We start from the raw sequence: 27,130 nt of genomic DNA, 5'->3' as shown, positions 1-27,130 counted from the left end.
GCTGCTGCTGCTGCTAAGTCACTTCAGTCATGTTTCTGACTCTGTGCGACCCCAGAGATGGCAGCCCACCAGGCTCCCCCGTCCCTGGGATTCTCCAGGCAAGAACACTGGAGTGGGTTGCCATTTCCTTCTCCAATGCATGAAAGTGAAGTCTCTCAGTTGTGTCCGACTCTTTGTGACCCCATGGACTGCAGCCCACCAGGCTCCTCCGTCCATGGGATTTTCCAGGCAAGAGTCAGATCAGATCAGATCAGATCAGTCACTCAGTCGTGTCTGACTCTTTGCGACCCCATGAATCGCAGCACTTCAGGCCTCCCTGTCCACCACCAACTCCCGGAGTTCACTGAGACTCATGTCCATCGAGTCAGTGATGCCATCCAGCCATCTCATCCTCTGTCGTCCCCTTCTCCTCCTGCCCCCAATCCCTCCCAGCATCAGAGTCTTTTCCAATGAGTCAACTCTTTGCATGAGGTGGCCAAAGTACTGGAGTTTCAGCTTTAGCATCATTCCTTCCTAAAAACAGTGTAGTAGAAAGTCCCGAAGTTTTAAATTCAAATTAATATCTTTTCAGATATCAGCACTATTACTTCCTGGCCTTGTTTCCTTCAAGTAATTAAATTTATGTGAATAAGATTTTGTATATGAAAAATGAAGATGATAATACATATCAGCGAGGTTGTCATGAGGTTAAAAATAATATGTGTAAAATATGTGACACATCTTAGGACTCAATAAATGTAATTATTATTATTACAATGATTTTTAGTGCTTTTGTTTCATGTTTTTACATTGTGACCGAGATTACATTAATTAACCCTGCTATATATATATATATATATATATATATATATCTCAAGTAAATTCAAAGCATCCTTCCCATAAATATATTTATAACAAAACAAGAATAGAAATAGCAATAGAATGATTTATGACACCAAAGAATAAAGGTATATGAGCATACTAATAACAATATACTTAGGAGAAATTAAGAAGCTGACAAAATATAATTAATTACAGACATTTTCAAGAGCTATCACAGTCTTTGTCACAAGTGAATTTTTATGAAAAAACTCAGTCTACTTCCATGGTAGGACCTCTGACAGGCACAGTCTTCCCTGTAGAATACTCCTTCGTTCATTTCAGTTCATTTTAGACATTCAAGACCTATCAGTATGCTTTGGTATTCTGAGTTGATTGCTTTTATTATTTTTAGTCATTTTTAGCCATTTTCTCCACTTCCACTTGTGAAGATAACTTTTTCATAAGAATTTTAAAAAGTAATTTTATTTATTTATTTAGGCTGTGGGTCTTTGTTGTTGTGTGAGCTTTTCTCTAGTTGCAAAGAGCTAGGGCTACTCTCTAGCTGCAGTGTGCGGGCGGGCTTCTCATTGTGGGGGTCTCTCTTATTGCGGAGCACAGGCTCTAGGGTGTGTGGGCTTCAGTAGTTGCAGTTCCTGGGCCCTAGAGCACTGGCTCAGTAGTTGTGGCACATGGGCTTAGTTGCTCCATGGAATGTGGGAGCCTCCCCACCCAGGTATCAAACTCGTGTCTCCAGCATTGGCAGGTAGAGTCTTTACCGCTGAGTCACCAGGGAAGCCCTTTCATAAAAATTTTGATTGGCTGTCAGTACATTCCCTTCCAGACAAGCTCATAGAACCACACTCCCCCCACATCAAATTAGCATTAGAGAGTAATTCTGTATCAGAAATCAATGGCATAGCCACCATGAGGGTACCATCATAATCATTGCATGAATTTGCCCGTTGCCTATTTGTATTGCTTTTAGAGACTTTTGGAATTATCACCCTGGGTTATAGAGTGTTAAACTCAGATAAACTCAGGCAAGGAGATGCCAACTTTGCTTGGGTTGCAACTTTCATCTTATGGGTTCTCAGTGGACGTGGTATTAGTAGTGAATCCAGATTTTGATATATTTACTTTAAAAGTCCATTCCTATTAAATATTTGTTACCTTTTCTTCAGGTTAAATTTTTTCAGTATTCTTACAATGTTTTAAAACTCAATTTTTAAGGCTTTAATTAGCTTTGTGTTTTTCTGAACCTTTTTTGATTTTTGACCCAAAGAACATCTACTCTGAGGAATTTTAAAATCCCTGAATCTAATCTTTGCTCTCTGCTTATCTATCTTCTAAAGCCCTCTTTTGGGTTCTTCTGGCCCTTTTGCCTTTTACTTCTAAATCCAGTTCCTATACAGGTTTGTTTTTCTTTGGTTCTTGGCAAAACATTCTGTTTGCATCAAGGTGTTATCAAATAAGGCTAAACTCATAGATAAATAAGTCAGGTTTCTTGAACATTCAAGGGGATGCGGCATTAGGGGAAGGTGCTTATTCACTTATGGGGTTTCTCAGGAAGCACACCTGGTTTGCTGATTTACAGCACTGATCCAAAGCTGGGTACTCCATTCTAGAAAGAATTTCACCTTTACTAAGGGAAAAGGGACCATTTCACTTTTGTAAATACAACTGGAAATAGTACATATAAACTATTAACAGTATTTTGTTCTCACAGGGTATGCAGTATTTTTCAGGCTTAATTTGAGAAAAGTCAAGATGGATAAGGTATTAAACAATACTTTTCTTACCAACTCTTTTAATTTTACCTCCTCAGAAACCTACAATGGCTTTCTGTTTCTCTATTTCATTGTCTATCTTTCTAATCTCTCTTCCATTACCCCGGAGGCAGTTTCTCAGCTCCATACCTTTGGACATCATTGTTGATTCAAAACTTAAATATTTTTAAAGAAAGTTGCAATACATTTACCTTTGTCTGGTTTATTCCACAAATGGGCACACTTAGATTTTTGGAAGGCACAAAATGCACACTTGTGCTTTTGCACCTTCAAAATATATCCAGAATGCAACTAATTCTCATCACCTTCATTGCTTCACTGCTATCACCACCTTCAAGCCACCGTCTCTCTCTCCTGGATAATTGCATTACCCCTAATAGGTCTCCTTACATTTATGATGCCCACCCCATCACTGTCATTCTCCACACAGCAAGTTGTATGAACCTTTTAAAATATAAGCCAGATCCCATTACCCCTCTGCTCAAAACCCTTCCATGGTGGCCCGTGTCAGTTGAGTAAATGCAAAAGTCCATATAATTGCTTACAATGCTCCTCATCATCTTGCTTCTCTTTGACATCATTTATTATCCCCTCTCATGTTCTCTCCATTTTAGTCACACTGGTCTATTTATCTCAGCCAAGCACATCAAGTGCTGACCTGCTTCAAAGTCTTTGCATTGCTGCCCCCTCTGCCTACGTATCTGTAGGACTCATTCGATCACCTCTCTTGGGTATCTATACAAATATCAGTGAGGTCTTCCCAGACAACTCTAAGTAAAAAGTATAGCACTTACTGCACTGCCTATGCCCATCCTTGCTTAATTTCGCCCCCCACAAATTTATCACCAAATGACACAGTATATATTTTCCTTTTTTCCCCATTCTCCTCATCGAATGTAAGCTCTATGAGAGCAAGGTTATTTGTTTTGTTCGCTGCTATAGCAAAGCGCCTCACACATAGAGGCAGTCAATGAATACTATTAAATAGGTATGTCAATGTATAAATAAATGGCTATCATGTTAATACTCTAATTATTTGTTTGATAAAAGGCACTGGGTGATATCATGTTGCACAATGAGGAAGAGTCAGATGTATTTCTTACAAAATTTTAAATTGGTGATGATAATGAGTCACAATTTTTGAAATATGGACATATTTCGATCTATGTTAGATGTTTAAAATATACTGGGTTACATATTTTGATCTTTAGACAATTTCTATGGATACGCTTTTTCAACCAAACAACTAGTTACCGAAATAAATATAGAATCATGAGAACTCTAAGCTTTTTCTTTATTTGTGGCTATTTAGTTCAATTAAAAAAGGGTCTCAGTAGCACATATGCTTTAGAAATTCCTGGAGGCTGGAAATCAGCTTATTGATACATACGTTAAATATTTTCTCAGCTCCTAAAGAGGATAATCAATGAGAATAAAATATGGGGACTTGGGGGTTTTTCTAGTCCTAAATCAGAGGGATTACTTGGGGAAGTAATTCTTGGTCCTGTGAGGTCACTGAATGTCAACAACATATTGGGGTTTGATACAATGATGCTAATAATAAAAATAACAATCAGTTCAGTTCAGTTGCTCAGTCCTGTCTGACTCTTTGCAACCCCATGAATTGCAGCACGCCAGGCCTCCCTGTCCATAACCAACTCCCGGAGTTCACCCAAACTCATGTCCATTGAGTCAATGATGCCATCCAACCATCTCATCCTCTGTCATCTCCTTCTCCTCCTGCCCCCAATCCCTCCCAGCATCAGGGTCTTTTCCAATGAGTCAACTCTTCGCATCAGGTGGCCAAAGTACCGGAGTTTCAGCTTTAGCATCAGTCCTTCCAAAGAACACCCAGGACTGATCTCCTTTAGAATGGACTGGTTGGATCTCCTTGCAGTCCAAGGGACTCTCAAGAGTCTTCTCCAACACCACAGTTTAAAAGCATCAATTCTTCGGCACTCAGCTTTTTTCACAGTCCAACTCTCACATCCATACATGACCCCTGGAAAAACCATAGCCTCGACTAGATGAACCTTTGTTGGCAAAGTAATGTCTCTGCTTTTGAATATGCTATCTAGGTTGGTCATAACTTTCCTTCCAAGGAGTAAGCGTCTTTTAATTTCATGGCTGCAGTCACCATCTGCAGTGATTTTGGAGCCCCCCCAAAATAAAGTCTGACACTGTTTCCACTGTTTCCCCATCTATTTGCCATGAAGTGATGGGACCAGATGCCATCATCTTTGTTTTCTGAATGTTGAGCTTTAAGCCAACTTTTTCGCTCTCCTCTTTCACCTTCATCAAGAGGCTTTTTAGTTCCTCTTCACTTTCTGCCATAAGGGTGGTATCATCTGCATATCTGAGTTTATTGATATTTCTCCCAGCAATCTTGATTACAGATTGTGCTTCCTCCAGCCCATCATTTCTCATGATGTACTCTGCATATAAGTTAAATAAGCAGGGTGACAATATACAGCCTTGACGTACTCCTTTTCCTATTTGGAACCAGTCTGTTGTTCCATGTCCAGTTCTAACTGTTGCATGCTGACCTGCATATAGGTTTCTCAAGAGGCAGACCAGGTGGTCTGGTATTCCCATCTCTTTCAGAATTTTCCACAGTTTATTGTGATCCATACAGTCAAAGACTTTGGCATAGTCAATAAAGCAGAAATAGATGGTTTTCTGGAACTCTCTTGCTTTTTTGATGATCCAGCAGATGTTGGCAATTTGATCTCTGGTTCCTCTGCCTTTTCTAAAACCAGCTTAAACATCTGGAAGTTCATGGTACACGTATTGCTGAAGCTTGGCTTGGATAATTTTGAGCATTACTTTACTAGCGTGTGAGATGAGTGCAATTGTGCGGTAGTTTGAGCATTCTTTGGCATTGCCTTAGAAGATATTAAGAAGAGGTGGCAAGAATATACAGAACAACAGTACAAAAAAGAGCTTCACGACCCAGATAATCATGATGGTGTGATCACTCACTCAGAGCCAGACATCCTGGAATGTGAAGTCAAGTGGGCTTTAGAAAGCATCACTATGAACAAAGCTGGTGGAGGTGAAAGAATTCCAGTTGAGCTATTTCAAATCCTGAAAGATGATACTGTGAAAGTGCTGCACTCAATATGCCATCAAATTTGGAAAACTCAGCAGTGGCCACAGGACTGGAAGAGGTCAGTTTTCATTCCAAAAATAACAATATCTAGAAGCTAATACCCGTTGAAGCTCACTATGTGCAAGTGCTGTTCTAAGTGGTTGCTTATATCAATGTATTTGATCTTTACAGTTCAGTTCAGTTCAGTCGCTCAGTCATGTCTGACTCTTTGTGACCCCATGAATCGCAGCACGCCAGGCTCCCTGTCCATCACCAACTCCTGGAGTTCACTCAAACTCACGTCCATCGAGTCAGTGATGCCATCCAACCATCTTATCCTCTGTCGTCCCCTTTTCCTCCTGCCCCCAATCCCTCCCAGCATCAGAGTCTTTTCCAATGAGTCAACTCTTCGCATGAGGTGGCCAAAGTACTGGAGTTTCAGCTTTAGCATCATTCCTTCCAAAGAACACCCAGGACTGATCTCCTTTAGAATGGACTGGTTGGATCTCCTTGTAGTCCAAGGGACTCTCAAGAGTCTTCTCCAACACCACAATTCAAAAGCAATTCTTCAGTGATCAGCTTTCTTCACAGTCTAACTCTCACATCCATACATGACCACAGGAAAAACCATAGCCTTGACTAGACGGACCTTTGTTGGTAATGTCTCTGCTTTTGTATATGCTATCTAGGTTGGTCATAACTTTCCTTCCAAGGAGTAAGCGTCTTTTAATTTCATGGCTGCAGTCACCATCTGCAGTGATTTTGGAGCCCCCCAAAATAAATTCTGACACTGTTTCCACTGTTTCCCCATCTGTTTCCCATGAAGTGATCGGACCAGATGCAATGATCTTAGTTTTCTGAATGTTGAGGTTTAGGCCAACTTTTTCACTCTCCTCTTTCACTTTCATCAAGAGGCTTTTTAGTTCCTCTTCTCTTTCTGCCACAAGAGTGGTGTCATCTGCATATTATTGATATTTCTCCCAGCAATCTTGATTTCAGCTTGTGCTTCTTCCAGCCAGTGTTTCTCATGATGTACTCTGCATATAAGTTAAATAAGCAGGGTGACAGTACACACCCTTGATGTGCTCCTTTTCCTTAACAATAACCCTATAAAACAAGTGTTATTATTTCCACTTTACAAATTAAAAAACTCAAATTTGAAGAGGTTAGATAACTAGCCCAAGTCACACAGAAGACATAAATGGCAGAGATGGAATTTGAATACTTGAATTCAGAGTCCTCTCTTTCTTTCTTTATTTTTAAATTTTTATTTTTTTAACACCAAAAACATTTTGTATTGGTGTGTAGCTGATTAACAATGTTGTGGGTAAGTTCAGTTCAGTTCAGTTGCTCAGTCATATCTGACTATTTGTGACCCCATGGACTGCAGCAAACCAGGCTTCCCTGTCCATCACCAACTCTTGGAGCTTGCTCAGACTCATGTACATTGAGTCAGTGATGCCATCCAATCATCTCATCCCCTGTCATCCCTTTCTCCTCCTGCCTTCAATCTTTCCCAGCAACAGAGTCTTTCCCAATGAGTCAGTTTTCCCATCAGGTGACCAAAGTATTAGAGCTTCAACTTCAGTGTCAGTCCTTTCAGTGAATATTCAGGACTGATTTCCTTTAGGATTGACTGGTTTGATTTCCTTGCAGTCCAAGGGACTCTCAAGAGTCGTCTCCAACACCACAATTCAAAAGCATCAGTTGTTTGGCACTCAGCTTTCTTTTTTCAGGTAAACAAGAAAGGGACTCAGCCAACATATACATGTATCCATTCTCCCTCCAGAGCCCTCTCTTTCTTAATCTCCATGCTCTATCGTGCCGATCACCTGCCTGAAACATAAGCAGAACTCTGAAATAGTGTGGGTACATGCTGATGTGCATATGTGTGTATGAGTTGACAACGGTGATAGTAGAAAGTGAAGGTGATCACAGCTCTGAAGTGAGCGAAGTTGAGGAAGTAAATAATATCATTAAGCTTACACATGTTCCTTCACTTGATCAGCATAGCAACTTGTATGAGAGAACATTTTCACTTCTTTTTTAAAAGATGAGTTATTAAAGTGTCAGAGAAATAAGAGTCTCACTTTTGGATAAGGCTTGTTCAGGCAGTAGCAATGAGACTGGGAGGAAATTGTCACTACTCAAGGGTAAAACTGACAGCTCTCCTGGAGAAATACAGTAAGGGATCCTGTCTCCCCTGCTGAGATCCTGTGTACAAGGTATCTGTGTCTTCCCTCTGTGGCTGTGAGAACTCAGCCAAGAGGAGACTGGGTCAGTCTAGAGCTATATACTCTGGGGCTAGAGTTGCCAAATATTTTATGGAAAATACTCATCTTGAAGATTACTTGTTCTTTGAAATTCAGATTTAACAAGGTGGGTGTTGTGCTTTTTGTTGTTTTTTACTCAATCTCCCAACTCTACTTGTGGTTTCTATGCCCCTGTCAGAAGTGCTGAGTAGATCACAAGAACAGAGGGAGGCATTGCCTTGGACTTTGTGAATCTCCATATGGGTTCATCAACTGTTCATTTATTCTTACATCATTGATAGAAACAATGATTACCTACCAGGGTCAGGCAGCATGGTAAGTTCTGAACAAGACTTGTGAATGTTCACTCCTAGGGTTTACAGTCTCTAGTTACAGAAGTTCTCAAATTTCAGTGTGTATTAAGATCACTTGGGAAGCTTGTTTAAAAAATTCTGGTTCTTTGTCTCATCCCTAGAGATTATGACTCTAAGGGTAAACCCTGGAATTTGTGTTCTTAATGAACACTCCAGGTTATCTTGAGATGGATGGTTCCAGGAGTATACTTTGATAAGTACTGGTCTAGTAGATGGAAGGAGACGTCATCTAGGAATTACAAGTATAAGTAAGAAATACTTTTGAGTGAGACTTGTATGCTGGCATATTATTGTGTGATTTGAGTTTCTCTGGTGGCTAGTCAGTAAAGAGACTGCCTGCAATGCAGAAGACCTGGGTTCAATCTCTGCTTTGGGAAGACTTCTTGCAGAAGGAAATGGCAACACACTTCAGTGTTCTTGTCTGGGAAATCCCATGGACAGAGGAGCCTGGTGGGCTACAGTCTATGGGGTCACATGAATCAGACACAACTTAGCGACCAAACCACTGCCACCATCAAGGTCTTAAGGGCTACAGTTCAGGGGGTTGCAAAGAGTCAAACTTGAATGAGTACACACACACAAGGTGTTAATGTAGATTATAGAATAGTATTGTATTCTATACATTACTTTTTTTTTTTTTTAAGGAAGTGTCATCTGATAAGATATAACTAAGAGTGCTAGAAATGGGAATTGGCTCTTGAATAGAGAGATTGTGCCCAGGATTCAGATCAAAGCCTGGAGTCCAGTGAAATATGACTTTCTTATAAAGTAGCTTAGACCTCTTGAGTCACAGTCAGTTCTAAGCCATGGTTATATATGAAAGCCTTGTTTTTGGAAGGAAAAGGTTCACTGTGTTTCACAGGGTTAAAAGAAAGGACCTATACCTACACTTTTTCAAACCAGTTCTCTCTTTCAACAGAATGTTTGTGGTACTGATATGGTATGTGCACACACTTCTGTATTCATTGTTGAACACCCTGACTGCTGAATCCTCTCTGCAAAGTCAAGTCAAAGCAGTGAGCATTCTGGGAGGGATGCCAACAACAAATTGTAGTAATCCAGCCTTGTTGTTATAAAAGCATGAATCAAAAACTCAGCTTCTTGCTGAGACAGCAATCGTCTTAACCTTGTTATACTCTTGAGATGGTAATATGAGGTCTTATCAATATGGTTGATATGGCTCTCAAAGGAAGGCTGAGGGTCAAAAATGGCAGAATTTATCATGGAGAATATTGTTTTGGTGGGATGTCCAGCTATAGAATTGTGACTACCTATTAAATCCTCTATGAAGTGAAAAATATATGGTCCCCTGCCTGCAGGATAAGAGAAGGGGAGGGAAGTGGAATCAAAAGTAAAATAAAACTGGTCAAATGAGATGAAAGTCTAATATCTTAATTTTCAGCTGTAGGCATCCATGTTTGAAATTACCCCTTAGGCAGCTTCTGATTGAATGGGGGTAGTTCCATGCCATGGAAGATTAAAGGCTTTCTGGGTGGCTGTATTTTAAATGATGAAATCTTTTCAGAGAGGTTTTATTTTTGCAATCAAGTTTGGGCTGCGTTCACGTGAAAGCAAGTTATAGGTGACCTAGGTAATTAATACCATTTAAATGAGTGTACAAAACAAACCTACTATGATCTATAGTTTCTATTTTTTTTAATCTGAGATTTATATCTAGAAAAAAACTTTATAGAAGCTTATTAGAAAGAAGTCAAACCAAGATTGATACCAAGAAGACAGAGCTTTCTTTAGGAATATCATTAGTATTCAGGTCTAGCCTCATGTCCTCCAGGAGGAAGGGCAATGTACAGAGTGTTCAAAAGCCTGGGCTTTGAAGTGAGAAAGACCTGAACATGAATCACTTCCAAGTTGTGAGACCTTGAGCAAGTTACTTAACCTCTCTGTGCCTTGGTTCTATTAGCTATAAAATGCAGGTAAGATCAGTACGTGCTTCATCAAGTCTCTGTGAGGGTGAAATGAGATAATACATGCAAAATGCTCTCTTCCGTGCCTGGTATGCTCTGTATAAATGTTAGCAGTGGGGAATCCGAGACTCCTCCCCCCAAAATTGCACCTCTCTTTTCCTACCCAGGTTATGAATAATTGGGAATTTTAGAAAAAGAAAATAAACAGGCAAAATATTACCTTATTAATCATGGAGAAATGTTGGAGAATGCAGTCTAGTTTGAAAGACAAATTGTCCTGCTAAATGTACTCCAGAATTAAGTAGACTCAACCTGCCTATTATGGCAGTACCACTGGGCCAACCATCCCATGGAAAGAAGGAAAAGAGCAGAACATGTTAGTCTTTACAGGAAGCTCTTTCCAAGAATGGCAAAGATGAAGTGAGCAAGCCCAGATATCCATCTTTAAGTAACCAAAGACATCATTCCATATTACCAGGGCCAGAGTGATGAAAAGGCCAGAAGTGAAGGGGTGTGTTATACCAAAGTTTTCTTTATGAAAACGAAGACTGAAGAGAGGATGTTCCTGATCTAACATAAAATGTCATCATCACCATCAATAATTCATTTCTATTATACTTTCATTTCATTCAGTGCTACCTCCTAACTATGTTTTCAAATAATACCGTGGCTGTATTAGTTTCCTACCACAAAGTTAGTAGCTAAGACAATACAAATTTTTTCTCATACAGTCTGAAGGTTGGAAGTCCATAATCAGTCTTGGACTGAAGTCAAGACATTGGCATAGCTGATTTTTGTGGAGAATCTGAGGGAAGAAGCCTTTTTCAGCTTGTAGAGGGCACCTGCTTGTGACTTGCTCTTTGCATCATTCCAACCTCTTGCTTCCATCCCCCACATCTCCTACTACTCTCTGACAATTTTCTCTCCCTTTTACAAGAACTTATGTAATTATACTGCACCTACCCATATAATCCAGTATAACTCCTATTTCAGAATTATCAATCACATGTGCAAAGTCCCTTTTGCCATGTAAGGCAATAAAGTTGAAGGTTTCATGGACATGGATTTTTTAGAGGCATCATTATTGAGCCTATCAGAATGACATTTTGATTATTTCATTTTGCCATGTAGCTATTTTTCTTATTACTGTATACAGTATTCTTTCTAATGTTTCCTGAATCAGGTTGTAGGTTTCTCAAGGATGAATATCAAATCTTCCTTTTTTTAAAAATATTTTTTACTTTTTTTCTATTTACTACTTCATTATATCATGTGTTTAAAGTAAAACAATGCTCATAATAGGCACTCAGTAAAGCCTACCAATTTACTATTGAATCAGTCTTCAGAATGCAGGCATGGGTCTGGCCTACACATGTTCCAAGAGAAAAAAATCTTAGCTTTGAGTTTTGATTCTATATTCAGACTACATAAGAAACAATGTAGAGTGAAGCATTAGAATTATTAATTTGTTTTCCAGAATTCTCACATTTGGACTGTAGACAGGCTTTGAGACAGTAAAGTGTTAAGATTTACCAGAAATCCATGGGATTCTTCCTGCCACACTTCCCTTCCTTCTGATATAGAAGAGTAATATTGCAATTCTTGTGAACGGATGTGAAAACTTACACTGCACAATTTAACCTGCTCTCCCTGTTAAACTTTAGAGGGAGAAGGATTATTATATAATGGAATTTGTGTATAAATTTTGCTGCAATGGTTAATAAGTGTACCATGACTTGAATTCAGACACAAAATAATTTTCTCAGATATAGGTACATCTCAAATGCATGATTGTTCATCATTTAAGGGTTGAATTAGAAAATTATGGAGACCAATATGTAATTTTAAGGTATTCAATTTAATAGATGTCTAAATGAGCCACAGAATTAACTTTGAAACCTATAGCCCGATTCATAACCATAATTTTAAAAGTTAGTGATGCTATATCATAGCCTTGCATGTGATATTTTGGTACATAATTAAGATAAAAGATTATCTTTGTGCCTAGCTCTCAAAATTTGCAATTGACCTTTTGTATCTGACCTATACTGGCTTTGTATCTTTTCTCTCCCTCCTTGAATTTTCCTCTCTAGAATGGTAGAATCTGAATTGCAGAACTGGAAAGGGCCCTAGAGTCCATCTTGTCAATTTGAACATTTTACAATTGAGGCCATAGTTCTAGAAACTTTAATTGACTTGCTTAAGGTCACACAGCTATTGGCAGAGCTTTATTAAAAATTCAGTTCTTCCAACTCCCTGTAAAAATTTCCCTTTCTCTGTTTAGGTAAGATAATTTAGGAGAAATATTCTAGTGGGAAAGCAATGGAGAGTGAGAGGATTCCAGAAATACTGTGGCTTAAAGGAGACTTAGTTCTCAGTCACCTACTTTCTAGAGCTTATCATCTGTTAGAGCAAGAGGAAGAAGGATATATCTATTTGGGGCTGAAAATAAGGCCAACATGAAGGTCTAATTTAGATAGAGTGATGGTGAGTCACTTCATCCCTCTGTGTGAAAGGAGCTCCTAAGAACTAAGGGCATATGACCTAGAGGAAATATTAGAATAAAGGGATGACTAAGAGATACAAGGAAATCACAAAAAGAAAAAGGGAAAAGAAAGCAGGTGTAGCAATAGTAGGAGCTATGTTAATAGTAGCAAAAGAGGTATGGAAAGTTGAAAGTAGTAATCAAGATAGGGGAATTTTGCAATAGTAAAGTGATAAATTGAACAGTCTACGAAAAATCTGGAAACCAAACAGCAAAAGTGCCTGAAGACCACATAATAGCTAAATATGGCTGATTCATCTTCAGGTTTGACAGGAAACAGCAAAATTCTTCAATTATCCTTCAATGAAAAATAAGTAAATAAAAAAGATATTTTGACAAATAATTGTTTTTGGCTGTGCCGAGCAGCATGTGGGTTCCTGGTTCCCTGACCAGGGTTCAAACTGGTATCCTTTACCCTGGGAGTATGAAGTCTTAACCACTGGACTACCAGGGACATGCCTTGACAAAATTTTAAAAGCAGGATTTTTATAGACTACTACCTCTGCTGCTGCTGCTGCTGCTAAGTCACTTCAGTCATGTCCGACTCTGTGTGACCCCAGAGACGGCAGCTCACCAGGCTCCCCCATCCCTGGGATTCTCCAGGCAAGAACACTGGAGTGGGTTGCCATTTCCTTCTCCAAAGCATGAAAGTGAAAAGTGAAAGTGAGGTAGCTCAGTCGTGTCCGACTCTTAGCGACCCCATGGACTGCAGCCTTCCAGGCTCCTCCATCCATGGGATTTTCCAGAATATAGTGCTGGAGTGGGGTGCCATTGCCTCTGATAATGTTCAGATGAGACAATGAGATGGTAATTTTCTTTTTTCTCCCAACCCCCAACATACTTGGAAATTAAGAATACATTCTTGAGAGGCCCATACTAAACTATCTTTAAAAATATAAAAAATGATGAATATCAAAACCTACAGAACAGCAAAAACTCAGAAAACTTAAAGCTTTAAAATCCTGTGATAAGTGGTAAAATAAAAGGGAAAAAGGATGGAAGATATTTTGAAATGCCAAAGTAAATTATTGATTTCCCAGCAAAGTAAACATACCAAAATTGATAAAGAAGTAGGGACCTAGAAAAAAATAATTATGACTGAAGAAGTGAGAAATGTGATGAAAGTCATATGGTTTAAAGAAAGCTTTGTGGACTCTTACATATTGCTGGTGAAGATGTGAAATGATGCAGGCATTAAGGAAAGGAGTGATGGTTTCTCAAATAATTAAACATAGATCAAATGATTCAGCAATCTCACTCTTAGGTATATCCCCCAAGAACTAAAAGCAGGGACTCAGGCAAAATTGTATACCCGTGTTCACAGCAGCTTTATTCATCATAGCCAAAAGATGAAAACAAACTCAATTCCATCAACAGATCAATGGATAAACTAAATTGGTACATATAAGAATTCAATGCAATTTTAATTAGACTCTAGAGGATTTTATTTTGTGAGGGATTTCATAAAATTATCAAATATGAAATAATAAATGCCTGAGAATATTTATGAAGAATATAAAGAAGAGCTGGGATAAACTACCTACTTATCATTATTAGAAATACAATAGTCATTGCAATAAAATAACTTTCTATTGTTTTAAGCCATGAAGTTTGTGATAATTGTTACAGCAGCCCTAGGAAACAAATACAGGTACTAAATATTTATATCAATGGCATTTTTCTGTGAATTCCAGTATGTAAAAGAGTTAGTCTGAACTGTTCTGGCTCTTGAATAGAACTTCCTACCCCACCTCCCCCATCTCCGTGTCACCACAGAAACAGAAGGCCTGCTGGTGCACAGCTGGAAGACCACAGATTTAGCCCAAACTCTTTTCTGTGCAGATGAGAAGAATGAAGCTTGAAGAGTGCCTCTCACCTTTTGAGAAGCTAAGCAAACTCAGGAGGCTTTGTGCCTCTTTCTTAATTTCTCCCTTGGAGGGCCTGGGCTCGTTTAGAGTTCTTTACCACAGTTAGTGCAGTTCAGTCAGCTCTTCTCTCAGCAGGACTTGGATAATGCCATTTTTTTTTTTTCTTTTAGCTTTTCACAAATGCATTTTGCTCCCAGATAATCATTTTTTGTTAAGTTTCATTAAGTTTTTTTCTGTGTTTCCTTTGGAAAAGATTTTGCATAACCCACCCAAGAAACCCAGTTTCTTGCTGTAGATCTCTAGATATGCATCTTTCACTGGAAATATGTCTCCCAGATGAATTCTTAATTCTGTGTCCCTGATCCATCATATGACCAAACTAAGCTGAGAATTCCCCTTACGTCACTACACGCAAAAAGCCCAGGACGGAAAAATGGTTGAGAAGGCAGGGCCCTGAGGGTGCAGAAAAAATGAGCGTACCCTGTGTGAAGTCAGGGAAGAGAGAAAAAAATGCTGCGTAACTGCAGTTAGGGTCCCATGTCACACGATATGCCACAGGGTTCCTGCAGAGCGAGGTAGACATTTTCCCCAACCCGGATGCTTCTTTATTCCAACCAGAAAAGAATTTTTCACCCTCCTCAAAACAGCATCACAAGACTACTGAGGCCTCAAAGCTTCCGATGAGCTAGATGAAGTGGGGAGACATGAGAAGGAACACTTTTGGGTGACATCATAGCTATCATCTTGCAGAATTTATATGGATGTCTTCCAGTGCTTGAGCTCAAGATAACGTCTTGTGCATTGGAGAACAGAGTTAACTAAAGCTGAAGAAAAAGCTTTTAAAGACTTCCTACTTGATTTTTCAGCAATCCCATAGATATTCTGAGAATTTTGAACAGTAGTTTTAAAAAACCATGATTATCACATATTGGCATAGGATATGCGGAAAGCTTGGGATGAAGAAACAATGCAAAATCAGGATGACCGATACACAAATAAACACAAAAACAAATGGGGTGGAGCTTTTTTATATTTCTCTCAGCTAAAGGCTTTATATATTTATAATGAGGAAGGATACAGATGATACCATATTACACTGAATATATTTGTAGTTTTTAATATATATAAAAATCATATCTGGTAAACTGTTTACAATTTATATTTCATTTTACAATGTGGGCTCAACCCATTTTGTTGAATTTTTATGTAGCATAACTATGTCTCAAATACTGCACAGGACACACTTCTGCTAATTTTTAAAAAATATTTATATGAAATTCAAACAACTGGGTGTTGTATGTTTTTATTTGCTATATCTGGCAACCCTATTCTAAGAAGTTATTTCTGTTTTAAGACAAAGAAATTTCCTATTCCTTAGGTCTAAATGAAATCGGCGTTAACCTCACCGATTCTACCCTGTTGAAGTCTCAAGGGATCTTCCAAATTTTCGGCAAATTTACAAGGAATTTTCAATTGCAGATCTCTCCAAGTCTTTGGGTTTGTGCACGCTTGCATACTGTACCTGTCTTACGGCTCCTCAGTCTACATGATGCTCAGCCCTTTCTTCAGTCTCCATGGACAGCCCCTGCACACTTTGCTACAGGCACCCACCAGCGCTCCAGGAATTTGAACTTTTGTTTCTCTAGTGGATGGATCGTCAATGACAGGCAGTACTAGCCCTCCTTCCTTCCCCTTCTTTCATCCTCTGTACTCAAATCCCTTCTTCCTGGCAGCCTTTAGATAGCTAAATTCTTCACTGTAACTTTGAGGTCATCCTTTTAGGCCTTGATGCTAGAAATCAGGAGGGGAAAGGAGTTCACCTTCTACTCTAAAAAATTAAAACATTTTTCCCAAGGGAGATTGATCTCTCTTGAGGTGGAATTCTGCTACCAGCTGTGAAAGTAATGAATTTTTTCCATCTTATTACATATTTATTATAAGCGTAAAAGCAAGTCTACGAGAAAAGCTGGGTTCAGTAATATGTTGCATTGGAAAAATCAGTGTGAATTCATGTCCTTAAAAGACTTATTTTCCAGCTCTATCATTATTATAAATGGCCTTACAGCAGGGGCACTAGTCTCATTTATTATCAACCCTCATGTATACCCCTAGCACACAAATTTTGATCGCTGGAGGGTAGATGACTCCGTGTCTGGTGCAAAGACAAAATGAGATGGATTCAAAACAACAAGCTGCTGCTTGAAACCTCAGAGGTAGAGCTTCAATGACAGAAGAGCCAGCAAATAAGGACAGAAGTAATAATGCTAATGGTTAAATTGGAACAAGTTAAGCCTGCAAAAAGCATGAGTTCACAGTAATACTCAAAAGAGGAAACATGAAGTATGCAAAGAGGTACTTGTAATATGGAAAAGAATGTAGGATCTTTAAATCTTTATCAATTAAAACAAGTAGGAAAATGTTGACACGTGATGTTTTATTCTCTTTGTTTAGCATATATTTCCATATATTTAGCACATATACTCATTTGTGTAAAAATGAAAAAGGAATTAAGGTAAATAAATGAACCAATATGACAGGATTTCTGTGCAATAAGGTAGACATTTTTCTTGACATAAAAATGACCAGGAAAATACTAACAGATGTATCAGAATTAATGGTGTTATATAATAATAACTTACAGGGTTGTTAACATTGATTACAACTATGGCATATAGGCATACACAATGGCCATTACAAAATGCGATGCTCCAAAATTATAAAGGATCCAAATGTTTTGAGAAGCAAAAGCACAAAAATTCAATCCTTCATCTCTTAGGAGATGAAGTATCTACTTATTATGAATAAAACTTTATGAATTTTTATAAACTACTAATAAGAAATATGTATATTTCAATACTTGAAGCAAACCAGGTCAGTGATTCATAATATCAAGGCAATGGCATAGGGGATTCTGGCTATGTGAAGCTTTGAGAAAGCAAAGTCATCAAAAGTTAAGGTTTATATTAAAGTCAGGGATACATGGGTATCAGGATGTGATGATTGAAAGTCTGATGTAAAAGGGCAATCAACCTATTGCAGAGACAGAAGTTTGCTTTATCGTGGACCATACAACCAAGTCCAGTCCCACACTGCAAATGTAAATGACTAGCCAAGAACCTGGATTCTGGTATTTTAAGTTAACATTGCCTTTCTTTTAGACCTGGAAAAAAAATTTTTTTAATCCCTGTGAAGATTGTAAACTTTGGTTCTGGTAAAGCTTCATAAAACTTAGGAAGGTATAAAAATTAGAACCCCGAAAACATGTAAAATTAAGAATTAAAGCACATTTCCTTTATGGTATTAGCACTTTTGCTACCAGTATTATTTTAAGGTTTGGGGCATTATAAATCATTGTGTTTCTGTATGCTTTGTTTATTATTTAGAGTATTTAAAGTATCCAAAAATTCAGTCACACTAATTTGCCAACTGCAGTTCAAATTGTTTAAGTAAGTTGTTCACTCAGTCCTGTCTGACTCTTTGTGACCCCATGGACTGCAGCCTGACAAGCTCCTCTGTTCATGGAATTTTCCAGGCAAAAATACTATGCTGCTGCTGCTGCTAAGTCGCTTCAATTATGTCCGACTCTGTGCGACCCCAGAGACAGCAGCCCACCAGGCCCCTCCCCCCCCGTCCCTGGGATTCTCCAGGCAAGAACACAGGAGTGGGTTGCCATTTCCCTCTCCAATGCATGAAAGTGAAAAGTGAAAGTGAAGTCGCTCAGTTGTGTCCGACTCTTAGCAACCCCATGGACTGCAGCCTACGGCTTACTATATCCTATTCCAGGAGATCTTCCTGATCCAGAGATGGAACCCTCATATTCTGTGTCTCCTGCATTGGCAGGCTGATTCTTTGCCTCTAGCACCACTTGGGAAGCCCTTCAAATTGTTTAAAGGAATTTAATTAATCAATCTTAGAATTAAATGCCCACAAAAAATGGATTTTCTAAGTTTTGCTTTTTAGATACGTGAATTTAAAGAATTAAACATTGAGTAAAAGGAGCCATTACAGTTGAACTAAAATAATTCATGAGTTGTAATTATACAATAACTTTATTTTTGTCTTTTGCTGTTTCTTTAAGTCTATTCTATAAGGCTAGTTCTTCTCCTGTGTCTGTTAAAAATAAGAGCCACATCTGTTGTTCTTCTAGTTATGGTTGCCTTAAGTTTAGACACAATCTTTAGTTCATAATTAAAATGTCCATTCTCATGTCCTAATCAAAATTCTAAACTTAAATTTGAGATTTCTGTCTATTCCTAACTTGAGCCAGACTGGAATCCTACAACTGGGAAAAGACATGATCGCTTGCATCCCTAGCATTTCCATTTTTCCTCTTCATCCCCTTACCTTGATCTGGCTAACTACCCTTCTGACCACTTTGTAGTCAGGGTATTGAATGGTAGAGCAAAACAAAGATAGGAGAATCTCAACTGACTGATACTGTCATTGGCTGGTCTATGCTCTCTCAGACCAGTAGGAGATTAAAGAAGGCTCCTTCTCTTTTAAGTGTACTTTAGAAACCTTCCCCTATCCAGTTATGGGGACATCTTACCTGAAGTTCTTTTGACGCTACCCAGTGCATCTCCATTTTGCTTTCTCAGCCCTTTAACATTTCTTGTTAGTTTCAAATTCTCTCTTTTATGGTCAACTGCCATGTGGTTTTCTTGGTTGAGTCTTAAGATGACCTCACATTGGGTTCCTATGTGTGTGACCTTCAATCTGGTCCATGGAAAGCATTCATGCAGGATTTATTCTGAGTCTAAATTTATAAGCCAGCACCAACTCTTTTGCTCCATTGTCAAAACAGCAGGCTACCTTCTCTCTCACCCTTTAGATTTCTTACCTGTGACTAAGTAACTTGTCCATTGTGTCTCCAGACTGCATGTGACACATACCAAGCCCTCCAAGTGGTCTTGAAACCACTCATTACATTCTCACTTCCCTTTGGGAACAATGTGGCATTGTGGCATAGTTCTCCCCTCCAAGTTTTTTGGAATATGCCACTCTTGATCTGTTTAAATCCTTCTGGTGAGTTTGTGGTTAAAGAATATGTGAGTAGTTTCCTAAAATCTCCTTTTGAATTCTGTGGATGGTCTAGTGTCTCCTTTGGAATACAGTACCTATTATATGATTCTGTTTTGGCCAAACTTCCATTTTAATATGTAGTAACATAAAGTACGAATTTTAATGAGTGTTCTGCTCCATGCACAACATTTTGTCCTCATCAGAGATGCTTATAACAGTAAAGCTCTGAGCTAAAGGACTCTGGGTATTGTAAACATCTGTCAATAGCTATATAAACTGGGTAAACCTCCAAGTTAGAGCTACAGTTAATATTAAGGAACATTGAGAAAATTAGCAACCCCTGCTTAGTGAACACGGCTTGAGTAAGACTTTTTCCTAATGCACATTAGCATGGTCTTTTATGTTTCCAATTAAATTATTAGTACTGAGAGATCAAGTCAGAGCTACTTAAGAACTTTTCATTGGTGGGGGATCATGGGTCTTAGTTGTTAATTAACAGCACAGGAGTACTCCTGTTTCCTTAGGTCTGTAATGGAAATCTTGGCTTGAAGCCTTAGCACCTTTACTATTAGAAAGGAACCCTGAGGTATCAGGTGATTTCTTTCCATTTTCAAAAGCATTTATGGGCACCAAATAGATTATTTTCCTTGAAGATTATTTTATCAGTATTTAATAAGCTTTATTTCAGAATCTCCTTGGTTGTTTTAATGTGAAGATTTCTAGTCCCCATTCCACATAGATCAGTAAAACTCTGATGGACCCCAGGGGTCAGCATTTTAAATTGGGACTGAAGCTGATCTAAGGGATACACTAACAGAATTCTTTCACGAAAAGTCCATGGACCTAAAGAGGCAGACATGCCACCTCTCATTCCCCCGTCACAACTACATATGATAGACTGAAAAATGTCCCCCACTTGTTCAATATAACTCAATCCAGAGGGTTATTTGCCCTGAAATTGTCCCTCCCTTTTTTCAATGTTAGAGGCACAGGGCAGAAACTGACCCCAAGAAAATATCATTGAAGAAGACACCACTTTAAACTATCCTCTTTGGGCAATTGGATAAGGAACCTAAGCTGGGGAAAACCATTTATCTTCTCTTCTGACTTTACTCTCAGATCTCATTGATGTTTCTGTCTTGTTTAATATTAGCCATGACAGGTAAGTTTTGCAGATGTAATTGTTCATAAAACCAGTGTTGATGTCCATCATTGACTCAGCATCATGGGAAAAAGGACTCTGGATACATCAGCAATTACCGTGTTTGCCTTCTGTCTGATGTGGAATCAATGGTATGCGAATCTCACAATGTCTTTATCTTCTGAGACACAGATGTTAGTAGCTTTGACTTATTTTTCATTGCTTTGACAATCTGTCTTAGACTGTGAAGCAATTTTAACTCTGTGATGCCAAACAGAAACTGCCTGAGAGTTGGGGTGATCTGAAAACAATCTGGCATCTAGTCAGTCTAAGAAACCCATCATGTCCCACAAAGTGATTGCTCCATTTGGATATGTTCCCTTATATGTTTTTGCTTCTATGCCAACCTATTACTTTATCCACCACACATAGGTACATTATCTTCTTCCTCATTTTTACCTAGGCACTGCCCCTACCTGAAACTTCAGCAGCTCTTTCATGCTAGTCACTTTCTCTGGGGACAGAAGGTAAAGTCCACTCAGTTCTGTCCCCTAAGACAGAAGAGTTAGTCTTTTGCTTAGTCATTTACTCTGGGAGGGCTTGGCCCTTCTACTCGGCCACACTGAACAAGCAAGATGGCCTGTGGAGCCAACCAGCCACATGCTGATTTTCCAACTGCTCCTATCACTTCAGACTCAATGAAACATTATGCTCCAGGGGTAGACTCTGGCATTCTAAGCATCTGCCTGCCAGGTGATAGGTTCAGAGTGCATGGGTGTTAACTCCCTGGGAAAGAAGTCAGGAGGAAGCAGGCAGAGCCATTCCTTTACCTCCTTACCTTTTATCAGCTATTTCAAGGCACAGCTTCTCTTTGCCTCTGGTCCAAAGACGACTCACGTTCTAAGTAGCCAGGCCGGCTAAACACTCTGCACCTTTTTCTGCGGCTTACAGAGAAGTGATAGGGAGCACACAGCGACTCACTTCATATTGGTTTAGAGCCGTTTTTGCTGACGTTCCTTTTTACCCTTGTTTTGCACCTCCCAAGTAAAGGATCTGCACTTTAATACTTGTCTCAGGCTCCTCTTTCACCCTGGCTAAGATGTGTGGCAGTTATAATAGCCTGGGTCTTTGGAGTGGGTTGTATACTTTTCACAGCATCTAGGGTGTTTTCTGATTGATAGCCCAGGTAAGCAAAAGCAAACCTCTGGAATGTCTACTTTGATTTGCAAAAATATTCTTATGGCTAAATATAACACAATGCACACACATACATTAGAATTGATTTCTAATCATGAAACACTGAAATACTTAATTTCTTGATTTTCATTAGTTGTAAGGAGGGAAACGTGTGCTCTAAGTGGTAAATATAATCAGGTCCTTTATTTCTGTATCAAGATTTCATTTCCAATGGTGGTTTTGGTATATTTTGTGTTGTTCTTGATGTTCCTGGCACCGTACAAAGGTACAGGTTGTTACCTCAGCACTCCCTTTTCTTCTGCTGATTGAAATCTCACATAAAGTGTTCCTCTTTGTATCAAAAAGAAGGAAAATTGAGGAACCGACAAATTATAAACCTGATTTTCTCCTTAAATAGAACTTTGGTGTTTTTAAGAATTGCAACTGATGGACCTAGCAGAATACAATAGCAACTTTCAAAAGAGTAATTTTTGTCTTCAGGGACTCTGGAGCGTAAAAAAATCAAATGATCTTTTATCACAAAGAAAGTAATATTTTAGGCAAAAGGTTAAAGGCTGGGGAGACGGTAATTCTGCCTTGTAATTATTTACATCAAATTTGACATGTATTTACAAGATCACACTTCTAAAAGATGTCTTTTCTATTTCTCTTTAACTCTTGGAAATATTTGCCAGTTTTAAGTGAATTGCATTTCATACCCACTGAAAATCAATGAAAACATGTGTATTGATCAACGTTAACCATTGAGCTTTATTGTTCTATTGTATAATCGTTCCAATAATGGTGTTTTTAGAGAAAGCAATGAGTTAGCCTTTATTTTCTTTCCGTCTTGAAGCAGAAACAGGCCAATAAAAAGGTAAGTGACAGGATTTGACAATCGAGAGTTTCTACATTTCAACCTCAAACTATCACAAACGACAAGAGCAGGGCCTCATCTGGCCCCATATGTCTGATGTAGACACATGCATACCCACGTACATTTGTTTTTACAGAAATATGTCACCTGTTGTTTGTATAGGTCTCCCCATAGGGAAAGCCCAGTTGGAGGTACTAAACTAATTGATCCCCAGGGCTTGTCCAGATCCCTTTCCTGGTATGTTGATAGCTACATTTTTGTTCACTTTCTGAAAACTGAAACCCTGGGTTAGGTTTTTACCTGCTTAGTTTTTTTTTTTTTTTCTTTAAACCTCATTATGCTAAACAAAGTTGATTTTTATTTTTTAGAAATGAACTTGTTTTTCATCATTGTTTTTCCTTTACAAAATCAATTCTGTTTTTTAGTAGGATAATATCTGGCATGATTTTATCTTTTCCCTTAGAAATCTGTCTAAAAGTCTGCTAAATTTGCCCCTATCTAACAAGGCTCCCGCATTGTATAGGGAGTGCTTTCCATTTAAATACACAACTCATGTAATTGGAACACATGGTATAGAAAGTGAAACTATTAAAGTTTTAAAATTTACTGTGTTTCCCATTTCAGAAAAAAGTTCCTTTTCTAAAATAAAATTGGAGAAATATATTAAAAGTTTAAAAGTTGGCTATGCTACGAGGACAGTGTTCTTTAATAGTGTCAAAGAATGATGTGAAAAATATACTACCCAAGGAAAGACAGTATAGAGGGAGAGATTATCCTCTTTTATTACTGATTCCTACCAGAGAAAACTTTAATAAAGAAGATGTTTACCTTCCTGAAAATGCGATGAATCCCTGCAGCTACCTAATAAAAGAAAACAGAAGAAAAGAAGTAAGGTACTGCTATTATTTTTCCCTCTTAGGGCGGAACATCTTGCTGTTTGATTATTTTTAGATAAGGAGCTTTGAAACCTTGGATGATGAAGTATTCTGTCTGTGGGTGATTCTGTCCATAGATGATTCTTTAGTAAACTTTTGGAAAATACTTGTGGGGACCATGTTGAGGCTCACCATTCCCCACCTCACTGAGATAAGAAAGGAGTCACGATATTTTGGACATGATTCTATCAGAAAGTCATATCTTATGAGTTACTTAGAAAATTCAATATACATAAAATGTATGTTATTTATTTAGCAACTCTAATGAGATGAAAAATGTCCCAACATGAAGTTAGGACAATAATACATACTTAATTCATTTGTGTGTTATCCAAATATTTGCATGACTTTCTAAAGCAAGACTTGCAAATTCAGTGACATTTTTAAGAGGCTGCAGTATGATAGGCTATTATTTTGAATGTCCAGGTATGGCATTTATTAGTTACAAGTATGAATGATCATTGAACTGAGTAGTTGAATATACTCAAATGAAGCAAGCATCTTTCATGTGCAGTATTATTGTTACCAGTTTAAAGGAACCTTTTGCAACTGTTTTGAAAATCAGTTTTAGTAGAAAAGATCAAATAACTTTGTTTTTATTTGCTGCTAAGGTCTTAATAGTCTTAATAGACTCTGAACTCTGAATAATCAAAGAAGTTGATTTAATATGCTTTTTAAAAACACTCTGATGGTAAATATCTAATCATTGAAATTTTTCTTTAAATTCCTTTGCTTAAATTTGTGCTTAAATTGATAGTAACATTCTCTTTTCACTTTATTTCAATGGCTCTAAAGTCATGTATATAATGGAAATACTGGGTAGAATGAGCATAAAATAATTTTTTCCAGTTATTACCACTTCAGCAATTATGTATATGTGTATCAGCTGCTGTACTTGGAAAATATTAGGAGGACACAATATAATAGACATAATTTAGATTTCTATGGTATTTGCCTTTAAAGTATTCAGGAACTAAAACGAACAGATTTTTTTGCTCTTTGCTGCTTTTTTCACTCTTCAGGTTAGTCTTACAGATGTTTGGGCAATATTGATCTGATACACATATGTAAGGTGAATGCCACCATTCTATGAATCATTATAGTCCAACATCTGAATATATGTAGTCATTTGAACCACCAGGTGTGAATGTGTTATTAAATTACAATAGTTGAAGTAATGATGTGGTACAGAACAAGAATCTAAAATTGGTGAAAATAAATAGAAAGCCCTGTGACAAAAAATCTGAGATATATTCAGTGTCAGTATGATAAAAGTAATAGCTCAATTATTTGGAAAATGAAAGACTACTCAGTAATAATGTTCTAACAATTGATTAATTACTTGGTTGAAAAGTGATGGAAATGTGTTTCTATTTTGTATTCTATTCCAAAATGCATTAAATATTTAAACATAAAAATGAAATCAAAGAACTAGATGAAAATGGAGCTGAGTATGTTATCTGAAATGCAAATGCAGATCAAAGAAATGCATATTAGAATAATGAAATGTCATTCTTTCTTATCAAATTTGCAAAGCCTTTAATAAACTTTTTTTTTCTTTTCTTTTTTTTTTTTTTTAACAAACATGCCCTTCTGGAGGACTAGAACTTGGTGTGGTGTTCCTGTTGGGCAATTTGACCTTGTCCTTTAAAGAATGAAACTATCATTTAAATGGAAATAGAAACTGTATCTGATATGTTTATTACATGTACCTAGTGTTAACATTAATTAATGACTGATCGTGATATTTTTATGTATTTCCAAATCTTTCTCAATATGTTTGTGTTAATTAGGAAAAGAAACAATATTCAATATTAGTTTTTAACGTTTAAGGTATACAGTTCATGAATGGCTTCAGGGTTAGAACCCCAGGTTATATAGATACATCAGATTCTATGTATCTAATTTAAAATAATCAATTCTATTTTATATTGCTTCTCTAGATCTCGGGCTTCCCAGATGGCTCTAGTGATAGAGAATCTGCCAACAAATGCAGAAGATGCAAGAGGTGTGTGTTCGATCCCTGGGTTGGGAAGATCCACTGGAGAAGGAAATGGCAACCCACTCCAGTATTCTTGCCTGAAGAATTCCATGGACAGAGGAGCCTGGTGGGCTACAGTCTGGTGAGTCACAAAGATTCATACATGACTGAGCCACTGAGCACATCTAGATTTTGATTCACAAGTCAATTGAAAAGTAAAACAAATATTCTGTATAAAAACACATGGAGGTCGTTGGATCCATGTGCTTGGTGTTGATATGTTTAGACAGACATGAAAATGTTTCTGAATAAGAACTTGAGGAAATATAAACTTTGATGTCTTGCTTTATAAACTCTAGAAACTAGTGTATTATGTGTCTCAGTTGTTCAAATTAGGTTAAACATTTTCTGAAAAAAAATTTTTTTTTAAATTTTGCCAACCTCCAGGCTTTTGTTCTTCCTGATTCAGTCTTAATGCATCTGGCTCCTGGAAAACACCTTCTCATCTTTTAATGTCCTGCCAGTCCTCTCTTTCCTAAAAGGCATTAACTCATCACTTGGGTTGAATTGACTACCACCTCTCCTTGTAGTTTGCATGTGAGTTTCGTACTAAATGTTAAGCTCAATGAGTGCATGGAGTATGTCAAATTCATCTCCCCTGCCCCAGAAACTGACATAGTGTCTGGTAGATGGCCAAAAGAATATTGGTTGAATGAGTTAATAAAAATAACACATCATGGTCACATATAGGGATTTTGAAGGCTATTGGCTGGATCAGTAGAATATGAGAGATGATTTGAAGGCATTTATAAATTGTTGGTCTTTTCATTTGGTAATTTACTCTAGAATATCAGAAATATCATGGATAAACTATAAGTTCAAAAGCATGAATTAATAATCAAAATCTCAGAGGAGACTAAATAACATGGAAACAGATAATGATTAAAGCATATTAAGTGGCAGCATAAATAAAGCATGTTAAGATTTAAAGCAAAGAAGAACTGAAGTAAGGATGTATTTAAAAGCTCTGTTTCATCAGCTCAACAGTGCTTATCTATAAACCACTGCTTCCTTCAGAGTTCTCTTTAGAAATTAGTTAGTAAATCATTGCTGTGATAGTCATAGCTCTTAGTACATTTCTCCAAATGACTGAGCTTAAACATAAACTTCGAGCCTTCTGATTTATAATCCTTGTGTTTTTATTAATCACCTCCCCAGGTTTGCCATATTTAATTTATAATATTAAACTATAAGAAACTAGCCCCATTTCTTAATGAATTCACTGCTATAAACTCTATTAATTGAATCACCAAAAATTGTATCAGTGTGCCAAAAGGATGCCAAATTTACCAACT

At 37.8% G+C, this 27,130-nt stretch overlaps 1 long non-coding RNA gene across 2 annotated transcripts in view; it reads left to right on the top strand.

Moving 5' to 3' along the window:
• LOC112446332 (uncharacterized) overlaps positions 1-27,130 on the top strand; it is a 133,335-nt gene that overhangs the window by 92,604 nt on the left and 13,601 nt on the right. For both annotated transcript variants that reach the window (XR_003034262.2, XR_003034263.2), the window contains one exon: positions 25,738-25,917. This is a non-coding gene — a long non-coding RNA (uncharacterized lncRNA). The remainder of the gene's footprint in view (positions 1-25,737; positions 25,918-27,130) is intronic.

The sequence above is a fragment of the Bos taurus genome, chromosome 4, assembly GCF_002263795.3.
Source record: "Bos taurus isolate L1 Dominette 01449 registration number 42190680 breed Hereford chromosome 4, ARS-UCD2.0, whole genome shotgun sequence".
Classification (NCBI taxonomy): Eukaryota; Metazoa; Chordata; class Mammalia; order Artiodactyla; family Bovidae; genus Bos; species Bos taurus.
Note: the sequence above shows the minus strand (reverse complement) of the source record. Positions and strands in the feature narration are given on the sequence as shown.